This window comes from Phasianus colchicus, chromosome 3, assembly GCF_987193195.1.
Source record: "Phasianus colchicus chromosome 3, bPhaCol1.hap1.1, whole genome shotgun sequence".
Lineage (NCBI taxonomy): Eukaryota > Metazoa > Chordata > Aves > Galliformes > Phasianidae > Phasianus > Phasianus colchicus.
Genome location: NC_143438.1, coordinates 80,643,670 through 80,662,207, shown reverse-complemented (window position 1 = coordinate 80,662,207; position 18,538 = coordinate 80,643,670). Strand labels below are relative to the sequence as shown.

General features: G+C 42.5%; 1 long non-coding RNA gene across 1 annotated transcript; it reads left to right on the top strand.

Moving 5' to 3' along the window:
- The first annotated feature begins 509 nt into the window (after positions 1-509).
- LOC149918700 (uncharacterized) lies at positions 510-10,877 on the top strand. The gene is made up of 4 exons (XR_016465650.1): positions 510-616; positions 1,396-1,493; positions 1,835-1,976; positions 10,728-10,877. It is a non-coding gene; the product is annotated as an uncharacterized LOC149918700 (long non-coding RNA).
- The last annotated feature ends 7,661 nt before the right edge of the window (positions 10,878-18,538 follow it).

Sequence of the window (18,538 nt, the reverse complement as noted above, 5' to 3'; positions counted from 1 at the left end):
GTGCCTCCAGAAGCAGCAAGTTCCAGCTCCTTTGTACTATTTACCCCTTGCTTCATTGTCATTATGATGCCATGTCAGCTCTAGGTGGGGCAAATCCTAGGTTTCTAGGGCACTTTTAACAGCTGCAGAGTGTACAAGTAGGTTAATGTAATCTCAGATTTACCTTTCATACCCTTGTCATGTTAACAGCAGACTGCTGACCTCAACTGGGGTAAATCAATGTTTGTTTATTACAAGGCAACTCCTGTGCAGATCTAAGGACACAACAGTGTGTGTGAAGGCAGAAGGTGGGACAGGGCTCTGACCAGTGCCACGTAGAGGTGGTTGGTAGCTGAGATGGGCACAAGGTTTTATATGCATAGGCTTAACTGGAGCTGGCTAAGATGAGTCAATCACAATGCCCACAGCTCAAGGATCCTTTCTGAATCATGCTGCTGTAGCTCTCAGACTCATTCCATCAGTGTGGAAGCATGCTAGTCCTGTGTGGAGCCAGAAGTTGGACTTGGTGATCCTTGTGGGTTACTTCCATGTTGGAATATTGGATTCTATGATCTTATCACCTGTCTGGACACAGCAGCTGGGGCACACAGTATGTTCATAGACTCTCCTGAAAAAGGTGGGAGCACTGTGGGAAATGTCCTGTAGGAATAACTGGCCCCTAGGCTATTTGCGATACATTTAATTATAGTCAATTTAAGCTGCTGAGCTGCCCAGCAAAGGTTTTATTTTGGGCACAGCGTTGCAGAGGAGGTGCCCTTACCTTGAGTAGTGGTGTGCTTTTAACAGTGCCTTTCAGTGACACTGGTCTTCCATCACTGTAGCAACTCTAATGGCTGCTTTGGCATTGTTCTTTTTCTGTAGGTGAAACTGAAGTCAAAATTAAGTCAATAATCCCTGTTTGCTTTGCTTTCCTACTGCTTCTTCTGTTTTCATTGTCTGTAAAACTAATACCTCCATTTCCATCAACTTGTGTATCAGTATGAGTGCTGCTTGAGAAATGACAACCGTGCTCTGCTGAAGCAGTGCTAATACTGTATTCTAATACCACAGATTTCTATTTGCATTACACTGAGGGTGGCTTGTGCACCAAGAGGCAGGGAGTCATTCATTGCTTTGTAGAGAACAGGAGCCTTGCCCACATTAGGGTAGTGGTCATGCAGTCATTAACATGAACTAAAAGGGCTGGACTTGAATTCACTCAATTTCTTCATGTGGATGCACGATGTATTGGCTTGAGCTGAATTAGTCCATATTAATGAAATATCACCTAAGCACAGATTTTCCTTTAGACCAGACAAAGCTGACACATTGCCTTCAGACCCTTCACTGTCCAACCTTCAGTACACACAGGATGTGGCTCTCTATTTATTTTATCTTATTCCATTTTTTCCCCAGGACTCCTGATTTTTCCGATGTATCTGTGATGGATGGAGAATGAAGCAGACCCATGTCATGTATGAAACAGGAAGAAGTGGCATAGTTACGTGGTTAAGGTAATTGGCTGTGATATGGGGGAAACAGCTTTTATCTCTGTTTCCATCATAAAGTTCCTGTGGGAGGTTGAGCTTAAACCTCTCACCAAATTTTTGGAAGTAACTGCTAATATTTTCTTCATTATTTTCTGGGAATTCCATGTAGGGCACTGGAGCCTGATTTTCACAAAGACAGCTGAAGTCAATAAAACCTGCAGATGTGGGGCTGCTCTGAGAATTTGAGGTCTTGGGTGGTTGGCACTGTACAGCAAGAAATAGAGGTGAAGAAAGAGGGTCTTAAAAAAGTCCTGAGTTCAGGTTCCCCTGGATTTATTGCAGCCTTGCTGTTTCATTTTGCCCAGGACAGCTGGATCCGCATTCAGAGTCCTGAGAAGGTTTGTCTCCCTCAGCAGCACAGGGAAGCAGAATCAGGCAGAGGAAGGGCAGAGGCTTGAGCATCACTTCCCTCTGACTGGAGATGCCACTGTAGTCATTGTGCCAAAGGTAAACACTAGAGCTGACTATCTGAGTGTAATCCTCCATCTTCTAAAACTACATTTCCCTTCTGCACAATAGTATGGTTATAAAGATAACTTCTCTACCTCACGTGGATGTTCTGGCAGCATCTACAACGGTAAACTAAACAAGTCTGGCACTGTTCTCCATTGCCAGCTGGCACAAGGGGCTTTTGTCCATGCCATTGGGCTCTGAGTCTCCAAAACAAAAAGGCTGTATGCTGACTGAAAGTGGCTCCTGATCTCTGGTCTCTGCAAACTGTGCCTGGGAACGGCTTGGGAAAATGCTGCTTGTCCCAGCCTTATGCATGCCAGGACCCATTCCAGCAAAGCAACAGCAGTGGCGACAGAGCTGCAGCACCCAGGAATGCACCCTGGCATTGTTTAATTTCCTATCGTAGATGTAGCCTCTGGCTACCAAAGGGAACCAAGGAAGAAAGAATATATCTCCTGCCCTCTGTGTGAGAGGAGAAGAATATTTCTAGCACAGGCTAGAAATTACATTTCATTTTTGCTGAGCTTCAGGTGTGGTGAGCATGTGGGTGAAAGGGAGAAGAGGGCTTCAATGAGTAAGGCTTTGACAGATCTGACTCTGGATAGCAATTAACTATTCTCACTGGCCAGCACTGAATAAAGCCACCTCAAGACACTTAAGCAAACCTGAGCAGGTATCCAGCTTGCCAACAATCCCTTCTATGCTATAGTATGGCAATGCATACACACAAGCAGAAGTTCAGACAGCTTTAATGCTCACACCTACATGATCTTGGCCCCACAGTACAGTTAATGAATCAAGACCTGAGCTTGCTCTATCCATGCTCTGAGTTGATAGATGTAACCCGTCTTGGGAAGCCATATGTTCTGCCTGCCCTGGGAGTCATGGTTTAAGTTAAAATGTATGTCAAGCCCTGCTTAGTGCCAGAACGCAGGCAGTCTGCGCATCTGCCTCGTGTGTCGTGCATTAAGCCCTGCAGAGAGGCAGGAAATATTAGTGGGAGAGCCATGCTGCACTGACAGGGCTGTGCAGCATCTAGATGGAGCTGGCAGGCATCCTGCAGCCCCAGGGCCATGCAGGGGAACTCGAATGTGACAGTGCACAAGACATTGTATCAGTGTTGCTTAACAGCACAGCAACCTTCTAGTCATGATCATGCCTTCATGTAAATCTAGTTTTTGTTTGTTTGTTTTCATTTTTACTTTTTTTATTTTTTTTTTTTTAATTACATATATTCTGAGAAGCAATCAGGATGCACTGTACAGTCTTCCTTGTGAGTGTGCTTCAAAGATGCTCCAATTCAGACCTTAGCCAACATCACCAGATGGATTCAAGTAACTGAAATCCTTTGTGGCCTCAGCCAAAGCACTCACTGTTGTCATCTTGAAACTTTGAGTAATGAGAACTTGACACACCTCTGTAGAGGATAATAACCAAGTTTTATCCCTAGTGACATCTACACAGACTGGCTGAAAATGCCGAATGAATGATTGCACTGGTGGATTTTAGGGTTTACTCCTTGGCTGCAGTAAGCCTGCTCCTCAGATAGGAGTTTTCCATTGACTTCAATGAAAATTGGACCGTATTCATTTTCTTTCCATACAACTAAAAGCAGCAATCAAAATCTTGCAGTCTCCTCTTGGCCAATTTTCAGGCAAAACTTTCACTGTAAATCAACTGAGATTTACCAAAGAAAGAGCCATTGGAATCATCCCATTCCCCTGATATTATTTGTAGCAACCATTTCTCAGAGTGTTATTAATATCGATAATTTACTGCATGAATTATACTTCATTATGCTCTTTCAAACCTTGATTCTTCGGACTGTAAGAGTGGAAACTTGGCGTGAAGACTGCAAGCCCAGATTTCATTTTAATTTTTTTGTAAAGAAAAATGTATTACTGATTTATAGGACAGCAAACCCTACAAACTTTATATAGAGTTCCACGCACTTTTTTTTTTTCACGGACTTTGGTCCAAAGCAGGTTTATTTTTAAATACAGAAACTGACTTTTCTTAATCTTCTTGCAAGTTCCAGTATTACCAGTTCATAGGAGGCTTGGTAATACTGACATCCTTTCCAAGGGTGTTTCCTGTAAGTTGGCGTCTTCCTGAGAGGTGCTGAGTGCAGTCAGCTTTGATTTGTTAATACACTGGGACCTGATGTTGTTCTGGATAAAAACTAAAGAGAAGAAGTCATGGGGAGATCTTTGTTTCTCAGCAAACGACAAACCTGTTTTTCCCCCCACTCCAGCAGCTGTTTCAGGCATACAGCTGCATTTGCTGCTGTCAGGATAGTGACATAATCATTCTGCACAGAGAATAGCTTTGTTGGGCCAAAATTAGTCCCCAGATTGGATAGGAGGAAACCTGATCTTTCATGACTTTGGCTGGAGGTGGATACCTATACAGCAGATCAGACACGCATAAGCTCTGTAAAAGCAGTGGCAGGGCTTGGGGTCCCTCAGATGACATATCCAGAGTGCACAGAAGGTTGGAGCTCTCCTTCTGACCCACCTGGATGAATGAAGGATTAGCCCCTCATGTGCTTTATAGGGGAAAACACTCAGACTTCCACTCCAACTCATTAATACAGAAGGTTGAGGCCAGGAACATTGTTTGCCTTTTTCAGACCTCACTCTGGGAAAGACAAAGTTAATTTTTGCTCGGGCTTAAAAATTCTTTCCAATGGCCTGAGAAACTTCTATTTTGATGCTGTACCTCGCAATATCCATGCAGATTAGTTCTCCTGTTCAAAACTCCATTAAAAGGGATTCCAGCGGATACAATTCCCATGAGAATATTGTGCAGTTAGGATAATACACAGTCAACTGGGATTATTTTGCATCTAAGCTATTCTCACTTTTCTGGAACTTTTCTCACTGAGAGAAAAATCCATCTAATTTATAAGACTCCTTGGGTCTGGGGACCACACATCAAGCTGCAATATTTAACATATCATAGCAGCAGCACAATGCCATATAAAAATAACACAATAAATGATTAATAGACTAACTCTCTCAAACTCGTTCTGTCTGATTATTTCTTTACAATTAAAACAAATTGGTAGGGTACTTTCAGAAGAATAAGTAATTGCTCTCTGAAGCCATCCACTACTGGTATTTGTTTAAGTTTAGGAGAGCGGGACCTTTCCTGGCAGCCTGCACAGCACTGTGCCATGCAGACACCCCTCCCAGTTCCAGACGTGCCTCCTCTAGCTCTTGCTCCTGCTGCCTGAGCTGCAGGATGCATAGCTGGTGCATGCCATGCTCTGGTAATACTGTCCTCGTAGGTGGCTGCTGACCATCCCTAGTGGTGTCACTGGGATAGCCTTGGCACACAGCATGGGCCACGCTAGGCTACATCTACTTCCAGGACTGAGCCAATATAAAAAACACAGGGAAGCTCTCCCCTCTTGGCTTGAAAAAATTTGGAAAGAAGCACCCAGAATCCCAAAGGTTCAAGGTAGTGCGATGTAAAAGCTTTGATCATCCGAGTACATTTATGTTACACTGTTTTATCAACGAATGTGTCACTGCCATTAGCGCTGGTTTGTCAGCGTACACATGTGAGGACACTGCATCTTCGTCATGGTCAAATTAAAAGAAGAGGGACTACAATACATATACATATCCCGGGGACTTTCATGGCAACATTAGATGCCATACACTCTGGGGTATAGCATATTGCTTTATGTACTGTTGCATTCAGGGTTTTGCATGTGTTTAGGGACAATTTTGCCATTGTGCAATTTTCTCTGCCTCTCTGTCTCTTTACTATGCAGAACTGAATGTGACAGACATCTGCAGTTGACATTGCTTCTAGGCTCACAGAAATAGCATGGGGATGGCTGACCTCCCAAGCTCAGGATGCAGCTGTCCCCTCTGGTCTCAACCTGGTGGCATGCATGTTGCAATGAGATCTTGCAATGCACCACCCCTTTATCGGAGGGGAACCCATGTGTCTGAGAAAGGAAAGACATGTGCTGTGCCCTAGCAGGTCTGTTGTCTTGTTAAGTAGGATTGCAACACAGAGTGGGAAAAACATCTATTATGATACATGGATAAAAAACTTTGAAAGGATGAAAGCAGCTTCTCTGGAAGCATACACCACTGCCACAAACATGGGACCAGATGTGTTCCTTGAGAAGCTGGTGTTGCTCTGCTGTGGAAGTACTGCTGATACTTTGTGGAAACCAGCTGAGGTCAGAAAGTCCCACAACAGACCAGAATAGTGTGTCTTGGGAAGAGCTGGGGCCCTGAAAATAATGACGGAAATTTTGGAGAGGCCTGAGGTGGTGGAGTTCCCAGAACATCTCTAGGTACAGGCAACTGTCAGAACAGATGCTTCACTTCCCTCTCCTTCTCTATGAGAGCCTATAATCACAGAATCACAGAATGTCAGAGATTGAAATGGTCCTCAAAAGATCATCTAGTCGAATCCCCCTGATGGATTCAAGGCCAGATTAGATGGGGCCCTGGGCAGCCTGGTCTAGCATTAGGTGGGAAGGTTGGTGGCCCTGCATGTGGCAGGGGGATTGGAGCTTCATGATCCTTGAGGTCCCTTCCAACCCTGGCAATTCTGTGATTCTGTGATGGAGCAGGAGCACCTAGATTATTTAGGTCACATAGGAATGTATCCAGGGTGGGTTTTGAATGTCTCCAGGGAAGTAGACCCTACAAATTCTCTAGGCAGCCTGTTTCAGTGTTCCTGTTACCCTTAGAAAGGTGTTTAAAAGTGTTGTTTCTTGCTGACTCCAGGCAGGAAAAAGGGTTTCATGTGTTTTCTTCTTGTTGTAAGACAAACATACCTGTTTGCATTCAGAGCCTGTCAGGAAAGTAACATTTTCCAACTCAACACGGGATTTTAAAAAGGTATGGAGAAATGTTACCAGTGATCAGCTAAATCCCAGTGAGCAGACTTTAAATTGTGGCTACAGCAGCCAATGCACAGCACTTAGTGACAGACGTTTGCTGAGCAACCTTTACAGCTAAAATGGGCCAAGAAACAACTCTCAGAGCCTCTGAGCTGGTGACCTCAGATACATACAGCCTTTAGTAGTTTGCCCTCCTACAACTCATGTATGTGTGCACAGCAAAAAAGCTTGTGTCTGCAGCAGAAGGATTTTCTCAGCTCCTAATCCCCAGGGCTGTGAAGACTGGCACTTCTTGCTGGGTTTTAGTGCATGAAGGACAAAGAAAATCTGCAGATGTGAGCTTCCCGTTGCTGCTGCACTGTGCAGACTGAAGCTCTTGCCTATCTCTTGACCTAAAGAAAAACAGGTGATGGTGGCATCAGAGTGGCAAGCTTGTAGGGTTTACCAACACTGCCTCTACTATCATGGCCGTACAGCTTTCTTGGCTCCAAACACCAGTTGAACAAGCTTCCATCTGCCCACGATATGCTCTGTCAACAAGTACACATCAAGCTTCAGATAAAATCTTGAAGGTGTTGGATGTCTTCCTAGGATGTCCTGATCTTCTGCTCCTGTTCACCTTGGTGGGAACTGAGCAGCTTCTCAGCATCACTCATTCTCTTGGAGTTGCATCATGGAGGTTCAGGATGTGTGTGTGCAATATTTCAGTACGCAATGAGTAATACATTATTCAGTTGCACAATGAGATATGGATGGATTTGATTTCCTGGGCAGAATCAGATCAATTTCTGAGCTGGCTCATGCAGCCTCTGTCAGTATGGCAGATGTTGTACTGATGTGGATACCCATAGGCTTCTGTGCTTAGGGGCTGAACTGCAGGACTATGGTCTCATCACAGCCACAAAATCTGGAGAGAAAACTATTTGCCATCTGCAGGAATAGCCCTCTCTTGTTTCCCTATTGCAATGCTCAACTAAAATAGATGCTTATTTTAATACAAAGCAAAAATTAAACATTAGAGAAGTCTAATGTCTCTTTAATACTGAGTAATACAAACATTGCTGGCTATTAACTAGTAAGGTGATGTAAGGGACTCTCACTTTCCTTTCAGTGTTAATAAAGTGTGAGGGGTTTTGTTAGATAAGGAGTCATTCCTCCCTGTTAGCTATTCAACTTGCATAAACCAACTGAACAAGTTTTCATGGTCATTTTCTTCAAAGATAAGAAAACCTAACAGCATATGGGCATATGGACACAAACACACACCCAGACCCACACAAATACAAATATATATGCATGCAAGCAACCCACAGCCAGTTGAAGAGACAAAAATAAATCTGCATCTGATATTCCATAGCTATTATATCTCAGGTTTCTTTGTCAAAAGGGGAAAAAGTGCAGCATGCTATTTTTCAAGGTTTTGGAAGCTTTATGCAATGATGGCTTTTATTGCAAGTTATGCTGAACAGTCATCAACCCCTGGCACAGAACTCCAAATAATTTGGATACTAACAGGAAAAGGCTCTGATATCAGTATGAGTGCTACAGCAAGCAGTGGGACTTGGTAGGGAAACCAGTGTGACCTGGGAATGAAACTCAGGTACTGATCTCTTTTCCCTACAACAGCTGATGGTGTGCATGGGCTCAGATGAATCACTCTTTTTCCCCTTTTGTCATCTCCTTTATTAATGTTCATGGCTACAAGAGTGAAGATGATGTAGCTTTGCTGCTGACTCTTACAGCCATACGATCAGGTTGTGGACCCCAGTTCTGAATAGAAGAGTTTATCCCTTCACCACCAGCTTGTCCAGTTGTGAATGCCCAGGAATAGGGCTGGTTTTCACAAAGCAACACAGATCCAATACTGTCCAGTAAGAACGGTCTGGTTGAGACCCTAGAAAGAGATGCATTAGACAAGTCAGATCGTTGGAATCCCTCTTCACCCTCAGACAAGGTCCAACCTACCCAAGATTTCACTTGCCTGCTGGAAGTGCCTGTTTCAGATGCAGTGATGACACCATAGGTGTCCATAGGAAGGTGATAAGGTACTGACTGCAAACATCTTGTATAACTGCTCCAAACAGATGAGGAGTTGCCTCTATGTCCTTACAGAAAGTGGAGAGACAGATTGCTTTAAAGTCTTCATTTTATAATGCAAAACTCTTTTGGTAAAGTAGAAACCAGAGCCTGCCCCCAGGTATTTGACAGCTGAGGAACAGAGAGCATTTGCTTTTAAGCCACCTCTCCAGAAAATGTCTCGGTTTACAGTGACGCTACAATATTTTGCAATGAAGAAAGACAAGTGACATAAATCAGCTACTAATTTTACTGTGGATGAAGCAATTATTTTAAATAATTTGTGGTCAAGGTTGCTTGCCACTGCACTTTTATTCAAACTCATTTGAAGTAATGCTTTCTTAACCTCACTAAATAAAAAAGGGAGAACCAGAAAACAATAGATCTTCATTAGGTTCCTATGTATAAGCGTCAGCCAAATCATTATCATTAACAAATCCACCAAGCATATCCAACCTTGGTCTAGCTTTTAGACCTAATAAGATCATTAACTGTTTCACTTACATCATTATTGAAGTTCCCTGAATCACCTTTCTTGAGCCATTTTTTGTGGATGAATCTTACATGTTCAAGACTAAAGGTATGACTGTGCTCATTTGAGATGGATTCCTACAAAGTCATAGATGACTGCATATTCAAGGTTGACTGAAATTTCTATCTTTTTTCCTTTCTTTTAGACAGTAGTATTTTTAGGGGAGAATTCGTAATGTTTGTGAACTAAAAGAGCTAAGAAAATCTAAACACACTCATAAAATTGAAAGAACTGAACGAAGACAACCAAGACAAAAATGTCTATAGTTCTGAAGAATTGGTATTTGTTTAAAGAGATTAAACCTACACTCCAAATTCACTGAGCAGAAGAAAAAGGCACTGTGTCTAGCAACATATCATTGTGGATAAGTTGGTAATTCTATTGCAAATATAAAACTTAAAAAGAAATACACAGAAAGTGAAATCTGGGTCAAAAAACTAAGGATAAGCATAAAAGAATAGCACAAGTACAACACGAGAAAGGCCAATACACAGAATAATGTAAAGAGGTATAAGGGATAACACGAAAACACTGTACAGCTTTCTTGGTAGATGAGGACCAGAGAAAGCTTTGGATGGCTAATAAATGGGACAGGAAAGCTAATAACAAAACATGCCAAGAAGGCTGAAGTGTTTAATGTCTTTTATTGCTTCTGTCTTCATTAAAAAGCCGACTGTAATCAGATGGTTGACACAGTTAACATCAACCACAAAAGGGTAAGAACTCAGGCAAGAATAGGGAAAGAAATGTTTAGAAACTGCTAAGATAAATTAGATTTTCTCAGATCAGTCAGGCCTGTAATTCACCCTTGGTTACTTAGGGAACTAGCTGAACAATCTTGAAGGCCATGGTAATTATCTTGGAGAATTTGGATGATGCTGAGCTAGAAAAAGGCTGACAGAATGCCTATTAAAAAAAAAAGAGAAAAAGGAGAACACAGAGTCCCAGCTGGCCCAACTTTTGTTTTTCAGAGAGATCTTTGGACCAGGGATCAAATGATCTGTGAGAGAGCAAAGTGACTGATAATTATCAATGTGATTTGTCAAGACCAGATCATATCAAACCAGCCTGTTTGTTTGTTTGTTTTCCTATGACGAGGTAACAAATCATGTAGATAGGCAAGAATGCAGTAAGGTTTTTGACACTGCCTCAAATGGCATTTTCATAAATATCCGGGGACTTGTGGTCTGAATCATGGGTCTCTAACTTTGCTGGGTTCAACAAACAATACTGAAAATCTCTGTGTTTCTTTTCTTGTCAGCTTTGATTTGAAGGTTTCACGAGCACACTGCTGTGCGAGTGCCATGGCTAAGGGATCGCCGATTCTTGATGAGATTGCTGCAAAATGCCTGCAGTACTGCTTGGAAAATAATAGTCAAGAATGAGCTGTCAGAAATTCAATATTACACTGGAAGCGTTTATCAGGTAAGGTTCTAAGAGGCTGGGTGTGGATCCACTGTTATCATTGCAGTAACTGAAGTGATAGACTAGAGAGTATGTATGCTAAATGTACATGTGACTCTAAGCACTGACAAACTGCCAACATCTTGGAGGACAGGCCTGAGAAATGGGAGAAATGCTCTGAAAGGGATAGAACAATACTGAATACAAACAGGCATGTCGGTAAAACTAAATGTCTTGCTGAATTCTTGATGGGAAGTGAGAGGAGAGGTAGCAAAGATCTGGGAATTGTAGTGGATCATGACCTCAGGATGAGTCAGTAATGGCATTTTGTTGTGAAAGAAGCAAATATTATTCTGGGATATATAAACAGCAGAGTTTTACAAAAGACATATGAGGTAATCCTTCCATTGGTAAAGCCTCCAGTAGGGAGAAGATTCCAGTCTTGGGTATCACATAACAAGAAAGACTGCAGAAAGTCCAGGGAACTGAAATGAGCCTGGACAGAGGTCTTGAAATCATGCTCCGTGGGAGCAGGCATCAAGAGCTGTGTCTGATTAATCTGTGTGGAGAAGGCTGGTAAGAATCATGCCTGTCAGGCTTTGAATAAGTAAAATATTGCCTCAATGAGGTGATAATAAACCTTTCTGTCTCTCTTCATTGTGGATGATGCAACAAGTGATAAGCTTAGAGAAGATTTAAGTCAGCTTTTGGGAAAGTCCTTTCTCTGGAATAGATCATTTCTGAAAAAGTCACATCCTTCTGATGGGGGCCTTTAAGAGCAGATTGGTGAAGTACCTGCTAGGAATGCCAAAGGTAGCACTGGTCTTTCCTTGGACAGATTGATGGATTAGTCCAATTTTCTTTGTTTCTGTAGTAATGGGTTGCTTTTTTAAAATTCTGAGTTCATGTTGGTACGTATTTACCATAAACAATCTCTGTACTTGTTGTGAATACTAAGTATGAAGATGCAGTGTATGATAGTAAACTTGTTGATGTGTAAATCAATATGTAAGTCAAGCATATGGTTAGTCAACGTGCATTCACTTGCTTTGGAAGATTACCATTTTCTTGCATTTGAAAAGCTGTTGCTGGCTAAGGATGTCCATGGGCCCTGGGCCTCCCTGTCCTGGGCCTCAGAGCCCTAGGTTATTCTCAGACAAAAGAAGAGAAGATGAAACTGGTGTCAACATTGGCAGGGGACATCTGATCCCATAGGATCCTGGTGGGGCTGAAGAGATGAGGGAGATGGATGAAGTTCATGTCTCATTTCTTTTTTTCACTGCACCAAAATTGTGGGCAACTTTGCAGAGCCTGCATGGTCACAGGTGGGTAGGTAGTGAATATTGGCTGCCTGACTATGAGTGCCCAAGTCGGGCACTGCATCTCCCTGCGCCCTACAGTGGGTCAGCTCTGCTCTGCTACTCTTTAGTCTCACTCTGCTCTCATTCCATCACCTCATATTACACTGACCATGGCTGGTGGTGGGTCTCGAGATTGCAGAGGTCCAATGCAAATAGGGCAGAATCCTGGAGGCAGGTGGAGGCAAACACACTAGGTTCCTTCTTTCCATGGCAGCCTTCAGTTAGATGAGGCTAAAGTGATGCACAACAGTAAGAGCTCTCATTTTGGCCTGAAAAGACAGACTTTGATCTTTTCTATGGCTATCACTCAGCTCACTAAACAGAGTTGTCTTGTTTTGCTCCTTATTCCAGTGGATGATGCCAGTGCTTCACTGTTTATTTGGATTGTTTTTATCTCATCCAATGTATTTTGCTCTGGGCAAAGATACAGGCATTAAGTCAACAAAAGGACCTAGGTGTTGCAACACCAAGTGTTGGAGCCCTTAACTGTTGGGCACTTTGCCATGTAGTGGAATCCCAAGCCCCATCTGAAATAACAGGGCTCCCTGAACAAAGCGTGGAGTTAACACGATGATTTATCTCTGAGCATCACATGGGAATGTGCGTCTGCCATTTAGCCATTTATTATTTCCCAGCCAGCAAAGTTAGAGAGGAGGAAACAGTGTCTCATGTGACTTGGGAGTACCTTACACCTTCAGAATAACAAACAGTAATGGGGGAAGGGGTGGAGGGAAGCTGAGTGGTTTGGAAACGGCCTTAAGGCAGAAATTTGACACAGAAACTCTCTGGCATAAATTCCTCAAGAACAGATAGGCTGGTGTAGAAGAAGAGGGGCTCCTGAGTGATTTGTGAGCAGAAGGCAGGGTGCTAAGCTATTTACATAATTTATTCATAACAGTTAGTTCAGCCAGCTCTACCAAGGTCACAGAAGCAGGACCCTTTAAGTATTTCCTGTGGGAGAAGTGAATCTGACTACTTGAGCTGAACCAAAGACCACCAGCATCTCCAGAGCCTTTCTGCTTCCTTCTGGGAGTCAAGCACTGGGGCTGGTGCTGCTCAGTCCCGTGCACCAGTTTTGTGCCTGTGCAGGTGAGCAGCTGAGCACTCCCACATCTAGACCACTGTTGGACTTCTGTCACTTTCTTTTATTTTTTTACTCACTCTTTGTATCATAGGTTAGTATCTCAAACTCTCAGACAGCACTCACTCTGGGAATATGCCATCAGCACCAGTCAATTATGAAATATTCAGAGATATCTTTGGCTGTCTGAGCCTATTCAGAGCAGCCTGTACAGGAAAGATGAAACTGTCCCACACAGCAAGCAAATCCCACACTGTGCTGGGAACAGGAGGGTCCCTCTCTGCCCTGTTGCTCCCTCCCACTTTCTCTTTTTTGCTATGCAAAGTTGCACTGAAATGAATTAGATGCTTGTACTGAGCATTTCAATGGGACTTCACATAATAAAACAGAAACTCAGTAATATTACCTGTCAGTGGGTCTCTGGGAAGCATAAAGGTCCCTGCCAAGTCCTGCTGAATCTTGAGCAATCTGTGCTCAGCGTCGGCATGGCAACACACAGATACAAATTCCATGCATCATTTGTCTGGGGACTAGCCTCTCTCCAACCTTCAGCCTGGAGCCCGACACTGGCCAAGTGTCTAGTTAATCTGAATCATTGAATTGCTGGAAGGGACTATAGGGTTAAACTGGGATAACCTAAATAGGCTGATAAAAGACTATTCAGTAAGAGATGCAAGTGCCCAGCATCTTCCAGGTTTTAGCCCACATGCTCTCAAGTCCTGAGTTGAACTTAATTTAAAAGAATAAAGGGTAGGCACTGGAAATTCCCCAAAAACTTGGAAAGACACCCAGAGTGATCTTAGTCTCTGCAAGAGCTGGAAAGATTTATTTTAGAAAGAGGTTCTGATGGTTAAATATTATTTGGAAGTGTGGTTTCATTTTGTATGTACAGTCTTTTTTTCCTTAGTTCCTTTCCTGTTCTATAATATCCTCTGTTTCTTCAGTGTAATTAGCCTGTTGTTTTCAAAAGGCGGCTGATTGTGTCTCTTATGTATGTGTGAATTGAACTCATTATGCACTGACTTAGCTCCCTGGACTCTGTGTGTGTTATGTATGCTGCCTGTGTGGTGTGATCCTTGACCTGCACCAGAAGGAGCTTTGCAGGCTCAGAGATTTGCATGTGGCAGTGGGTTGAGGAAAAGGAGAACTCAGTAAACTCTTGTCTCAACAACAAGCCCAGGAGCCCTGGTTGATCCTCTGGGGCCACAGACTTCCAACCCGAATCGTAAGGCCAGCCCCATAAAATGAGTAAATTTAATTATAGGGGTCTGTCAGGGATATGTTTTGTATAGTGTTCATGATCCAAGTGCTTAGTAGATGTAGATCATCTTGCAAGAAGATACCGTCTTTGTAGAGTTCTGATGCTTTTAGGTTCTGTTCCCCACAAATGTATTACCATGTAAGCCCAGGAAAAGTAGGATTTCTGGCTTCAGCAAAACATAATTATCCTGGAGCAGTAGTCCCCAAGAACCTATATCAGGACTTGTAGTATTTAAATCCTGCTTTTATGGTAGTTCCCTGGGAATAAACTAGAACTGGGCTTTCAAGGAGTTTTACAGCTCCATGAGTCTTTTGAGTCCCTGGCACAAGTTGTTGCTTCAAGAGCTGTAGATATCACAGCTGTGGGATCCCAGTGCTGGCACTACTTGTCTGACTGAGCTTCACTTTTTTGGACATGTTGGCTCCCAGGTGACTTCGAGTCTGCCTTTCATCTTCTGACATTTTGAGATCATCTGGGCAAAACGATCTGGATTCAGAAAATCATCATTTTTGGCAACACTTTGTTTTGTCCCCAAATTTCTGACTAGCACTACTTCAGAGCAGCATGCATCTCTTGGGAGAGAGTGTTCAAGGGAAGTAAGAGCTTCCCATGTGGCTTCTCAACATGCTTTGAGTGAGGTTCTGAGGGAGCTGCCTTGTCAAAACACAACATCCCTGTCCTTTGCTGTCCACACTGTGTGTGGCCGGCTACATCCTCACAGCTCATATTAAATACAAGTGTCATCAAGTCACATGTCTTCCCAACATCAAGCTTTTAATTCACAATGTTGTTCCTTCTTGTGCCTTTCATAGTACTAACTTCTTGGAGTGTGAAAGACTAGCAAGTCATGAAAATTCACTCAAAAACTCCCTAAGCTTTCTTCTGTGCAATGATCACAGTAACATACAGAAATTAAAGAAGAGTAAAGCCAGATCGTTGATAGGAGCAGTCAGGAAAATTACAGCCCCTTGTCTTCCTCATATGGTCATTCATGGGAAACCCGTTTATTTGATCTCTCTAGGGCAATGTGAATTTCATCCTTAAAGAATGAGTATTGATTCACTCGCTGGAGAAAGTCAAACTCAATGTTAATGAGACACATTTCCTCAAGAAGGGAGGAACTGTAGCTGAAGTTTTTTATCGAACATAAATACCATCTATGGATGCCAAGTTCCTATTCTGTGTTGGCATGACAACTTTCAAGCTGATACTTGTTCTAGTGGCTGAGCGATCAGACAAAAGTAACAAGTTTTTCTTTAAGACAGCTTGACAATCTAGCAACTTCTATTGCCATTTCACTACTAAAATGCACAGTATGAATCAGCACAATCACTTTATATTTTCCTAACTGGTAATGATAAAGCATATCACTATGTAAATACAAGGTATAAATTCTTCTCAGGCTGCAGTACCAAGAGGAGAAGAGTGATGAACAGCCACAGAGGGAAAATGTTTGTGTTATAACGGTGCCCGCTTTTCTTTTATGGAGCATATTCGTAGTGCATACAGAAATTAACAGCATGGTGGGGGAAAAGAGGGATGGGAACATCAACTGCCATTCCTGGTACCATGTTGCCACATCAGCCTTCAGTTCCATAATTAAAAAATCAGTTTCTATAACTCTGAGTTGCACCTTTTAGAAAGGAAGAGATCTCAGCTTCTTGCCAGAAAAAAAGCAGTTGGAGCTCTGGCTCAGTATTAAATTAAAAATTAAATTAAAAAACGATAGTTGATTGACATCTAAAAGTCATTTTTGGAAGGTTTTTTTTTTTGTGTTTTTTTTTGTGTTTTTTGTTTGTTTGTTTTGGTTTGTTTGTTTGTTTGTTTGTTTTTTGATGAGCAGGGAAAGGTAAACAAAAAGATTTAGGCTTACAATGACATTTCTGCTAGTAAATTGTCCCCCTAACCACAGAGCCTCAAACTGTGCTGGCAGAAATTAGTAGCTGAGCCTAGGAGGACTTGTGGGGCTGGTGAGGGCTGACCTACTTATCACTCCTGACACTCACTCCTGCTCTGCTGCACATCACTCATACACTCACCGGGTCTCAATCCTTATTTGTGACTACTGCAGAAGAGATGGTTTGCCTAAATGCTGACCACCTTCTTGGGTAGGAGATGCAAAGAGAAGAAACATGACATTGCAATTACAAGCAGGGTAAAGCTCCCAGGGTCCTTGAAGAAAAGGCATCATCTTCCAGCACAGCCAAAGGCACGGTCACTCCCATGACTCATGAGTGTTCATGAGGAAGGGCATGCCCATGATAGCATATACAAAAGTTTTCCCATCACATGACTGGCTCTTCGTTGTCTGTCTCATGGTCCAGCATGAATCATCCAGAAAGCTAAGAGGTTTGGGAGGTGGCATGATGAAGCCTTTGGGATGGTCTCATCCAGCCAAAAGAGCATCAGTTTGATTTGGACTGGCTCCGTTTATTTTCCTTTCCTGGCCATGGTCATCTGGAGAATGATTCAGCTGACTAAATGTAATGATGTTCTCTGAGGGATTCCAGGGTATTCAAACTATGCATGTGATGCTGTCATGTCTAAGTCCCACAGAAGGCCCATAGCCTTCTTTCTGAATGATTTATAATCTTTATTAGTTAATATAGTTATAACTTTTTAGATGGAGTTAGATTCATGGACCTAGTAGATGAAGGTAATGAATGATGTAAATGAAATGAAAAGCAGATGAATCAATTCCAAAATTTTTAAGGAATAGAAGTAAGTGTTACTCCCTTTAGAGATATAAAGATTAAAAATCTCAGTTGTTTAAGAACTGTGGAGCCTTTTGAATATCTTGAAATCCTAAGTGTAGTTTTCCTCCAAAGTGGTCAGCAAGATGTCAGTCACTGTCATGAAGACCGAGATAAGCCGAACACACTTCACAGACCCATAGCTTCTGCTGTTGAAAGCTAGAGGCAGGCATTGAATTCCTGTACACTTCTTTGGCTTCTCTCTTCTTTACCCAGGCCTTCTTCACTTCATCCGTTACTTTTTGAGATTCTTCCGCATTTCCATCAGCTCCTAGCTGTTCTACTTTGGCCAGTAGTTTCCCAATTTCTTCATTCAATTCATAAACTCGTTCAGCTTTAGCTGCAACTTGATAATGAGAGTCACATAGGTCATGCAAAAAGAATATGACAAGTAAAATATTTTAAAAGTGCTACTGTCTATACAGTAAATGGAAGTGTCACAATAACAGTTGCTCTTCTGCCACTGTGCTGCCTTAGTGACAGCAGTAAAAATGTTATAGCATACTAATGCCCAGGTAGTGTCCAGTGTCTCTAGAGAGCCTGTTCTCTGGATATTGAGCCTGTACTGAAAGTGCCCTTGTTATCTGTCCCAGCCAGCTTAATATTATCTCAAATCACAAACACCCCATTCATTCTGTTGTGTGGAACTTCCCCAGTCTGCCTTTGCTTTTGTGTGCCGGTGTAAATGAGGTATAAAAGTAGTTCTGTTCTTCAGATGTACAAGGTGAGGATATTAAAGGCCATGAAACACTGAGAAAATGGAGCAGTGAAGACTGAAATTGAAGCACTGACTCAATACATGTCTCATTCAAAGGCTTGCATCAGGACTTGAGATCATTTTCAGAAATGATTTTACTATATTTCTCTGGATTGGTGTTACGTTATACAGGGCAGTGCCATTGTGCTTTTCTTTCAATCAGGAAAGAAAAAGATGTAGTTTACTAATGTGTACCAAGGAAGGCAACGCTGATCCCTCTGATATGAGTAAAACCATGGCAATGCAGCACTCAGGACAGAGCACACCATGGCTCCTGTCCTTAGACAGCATTTACGATGTTCTACGTGAACTCAGAAATTCCCCGTGGGACCGAAGGAGATGAAATCTGGAGCGTTTCCTAAGGAAGAAAATATTCATAGTCAGATGAACATAAATCTTGGTCTTGAAATGATTCAGATTACAACCTGTGGAAGCTCGAAGGCTGGGACTGTTAT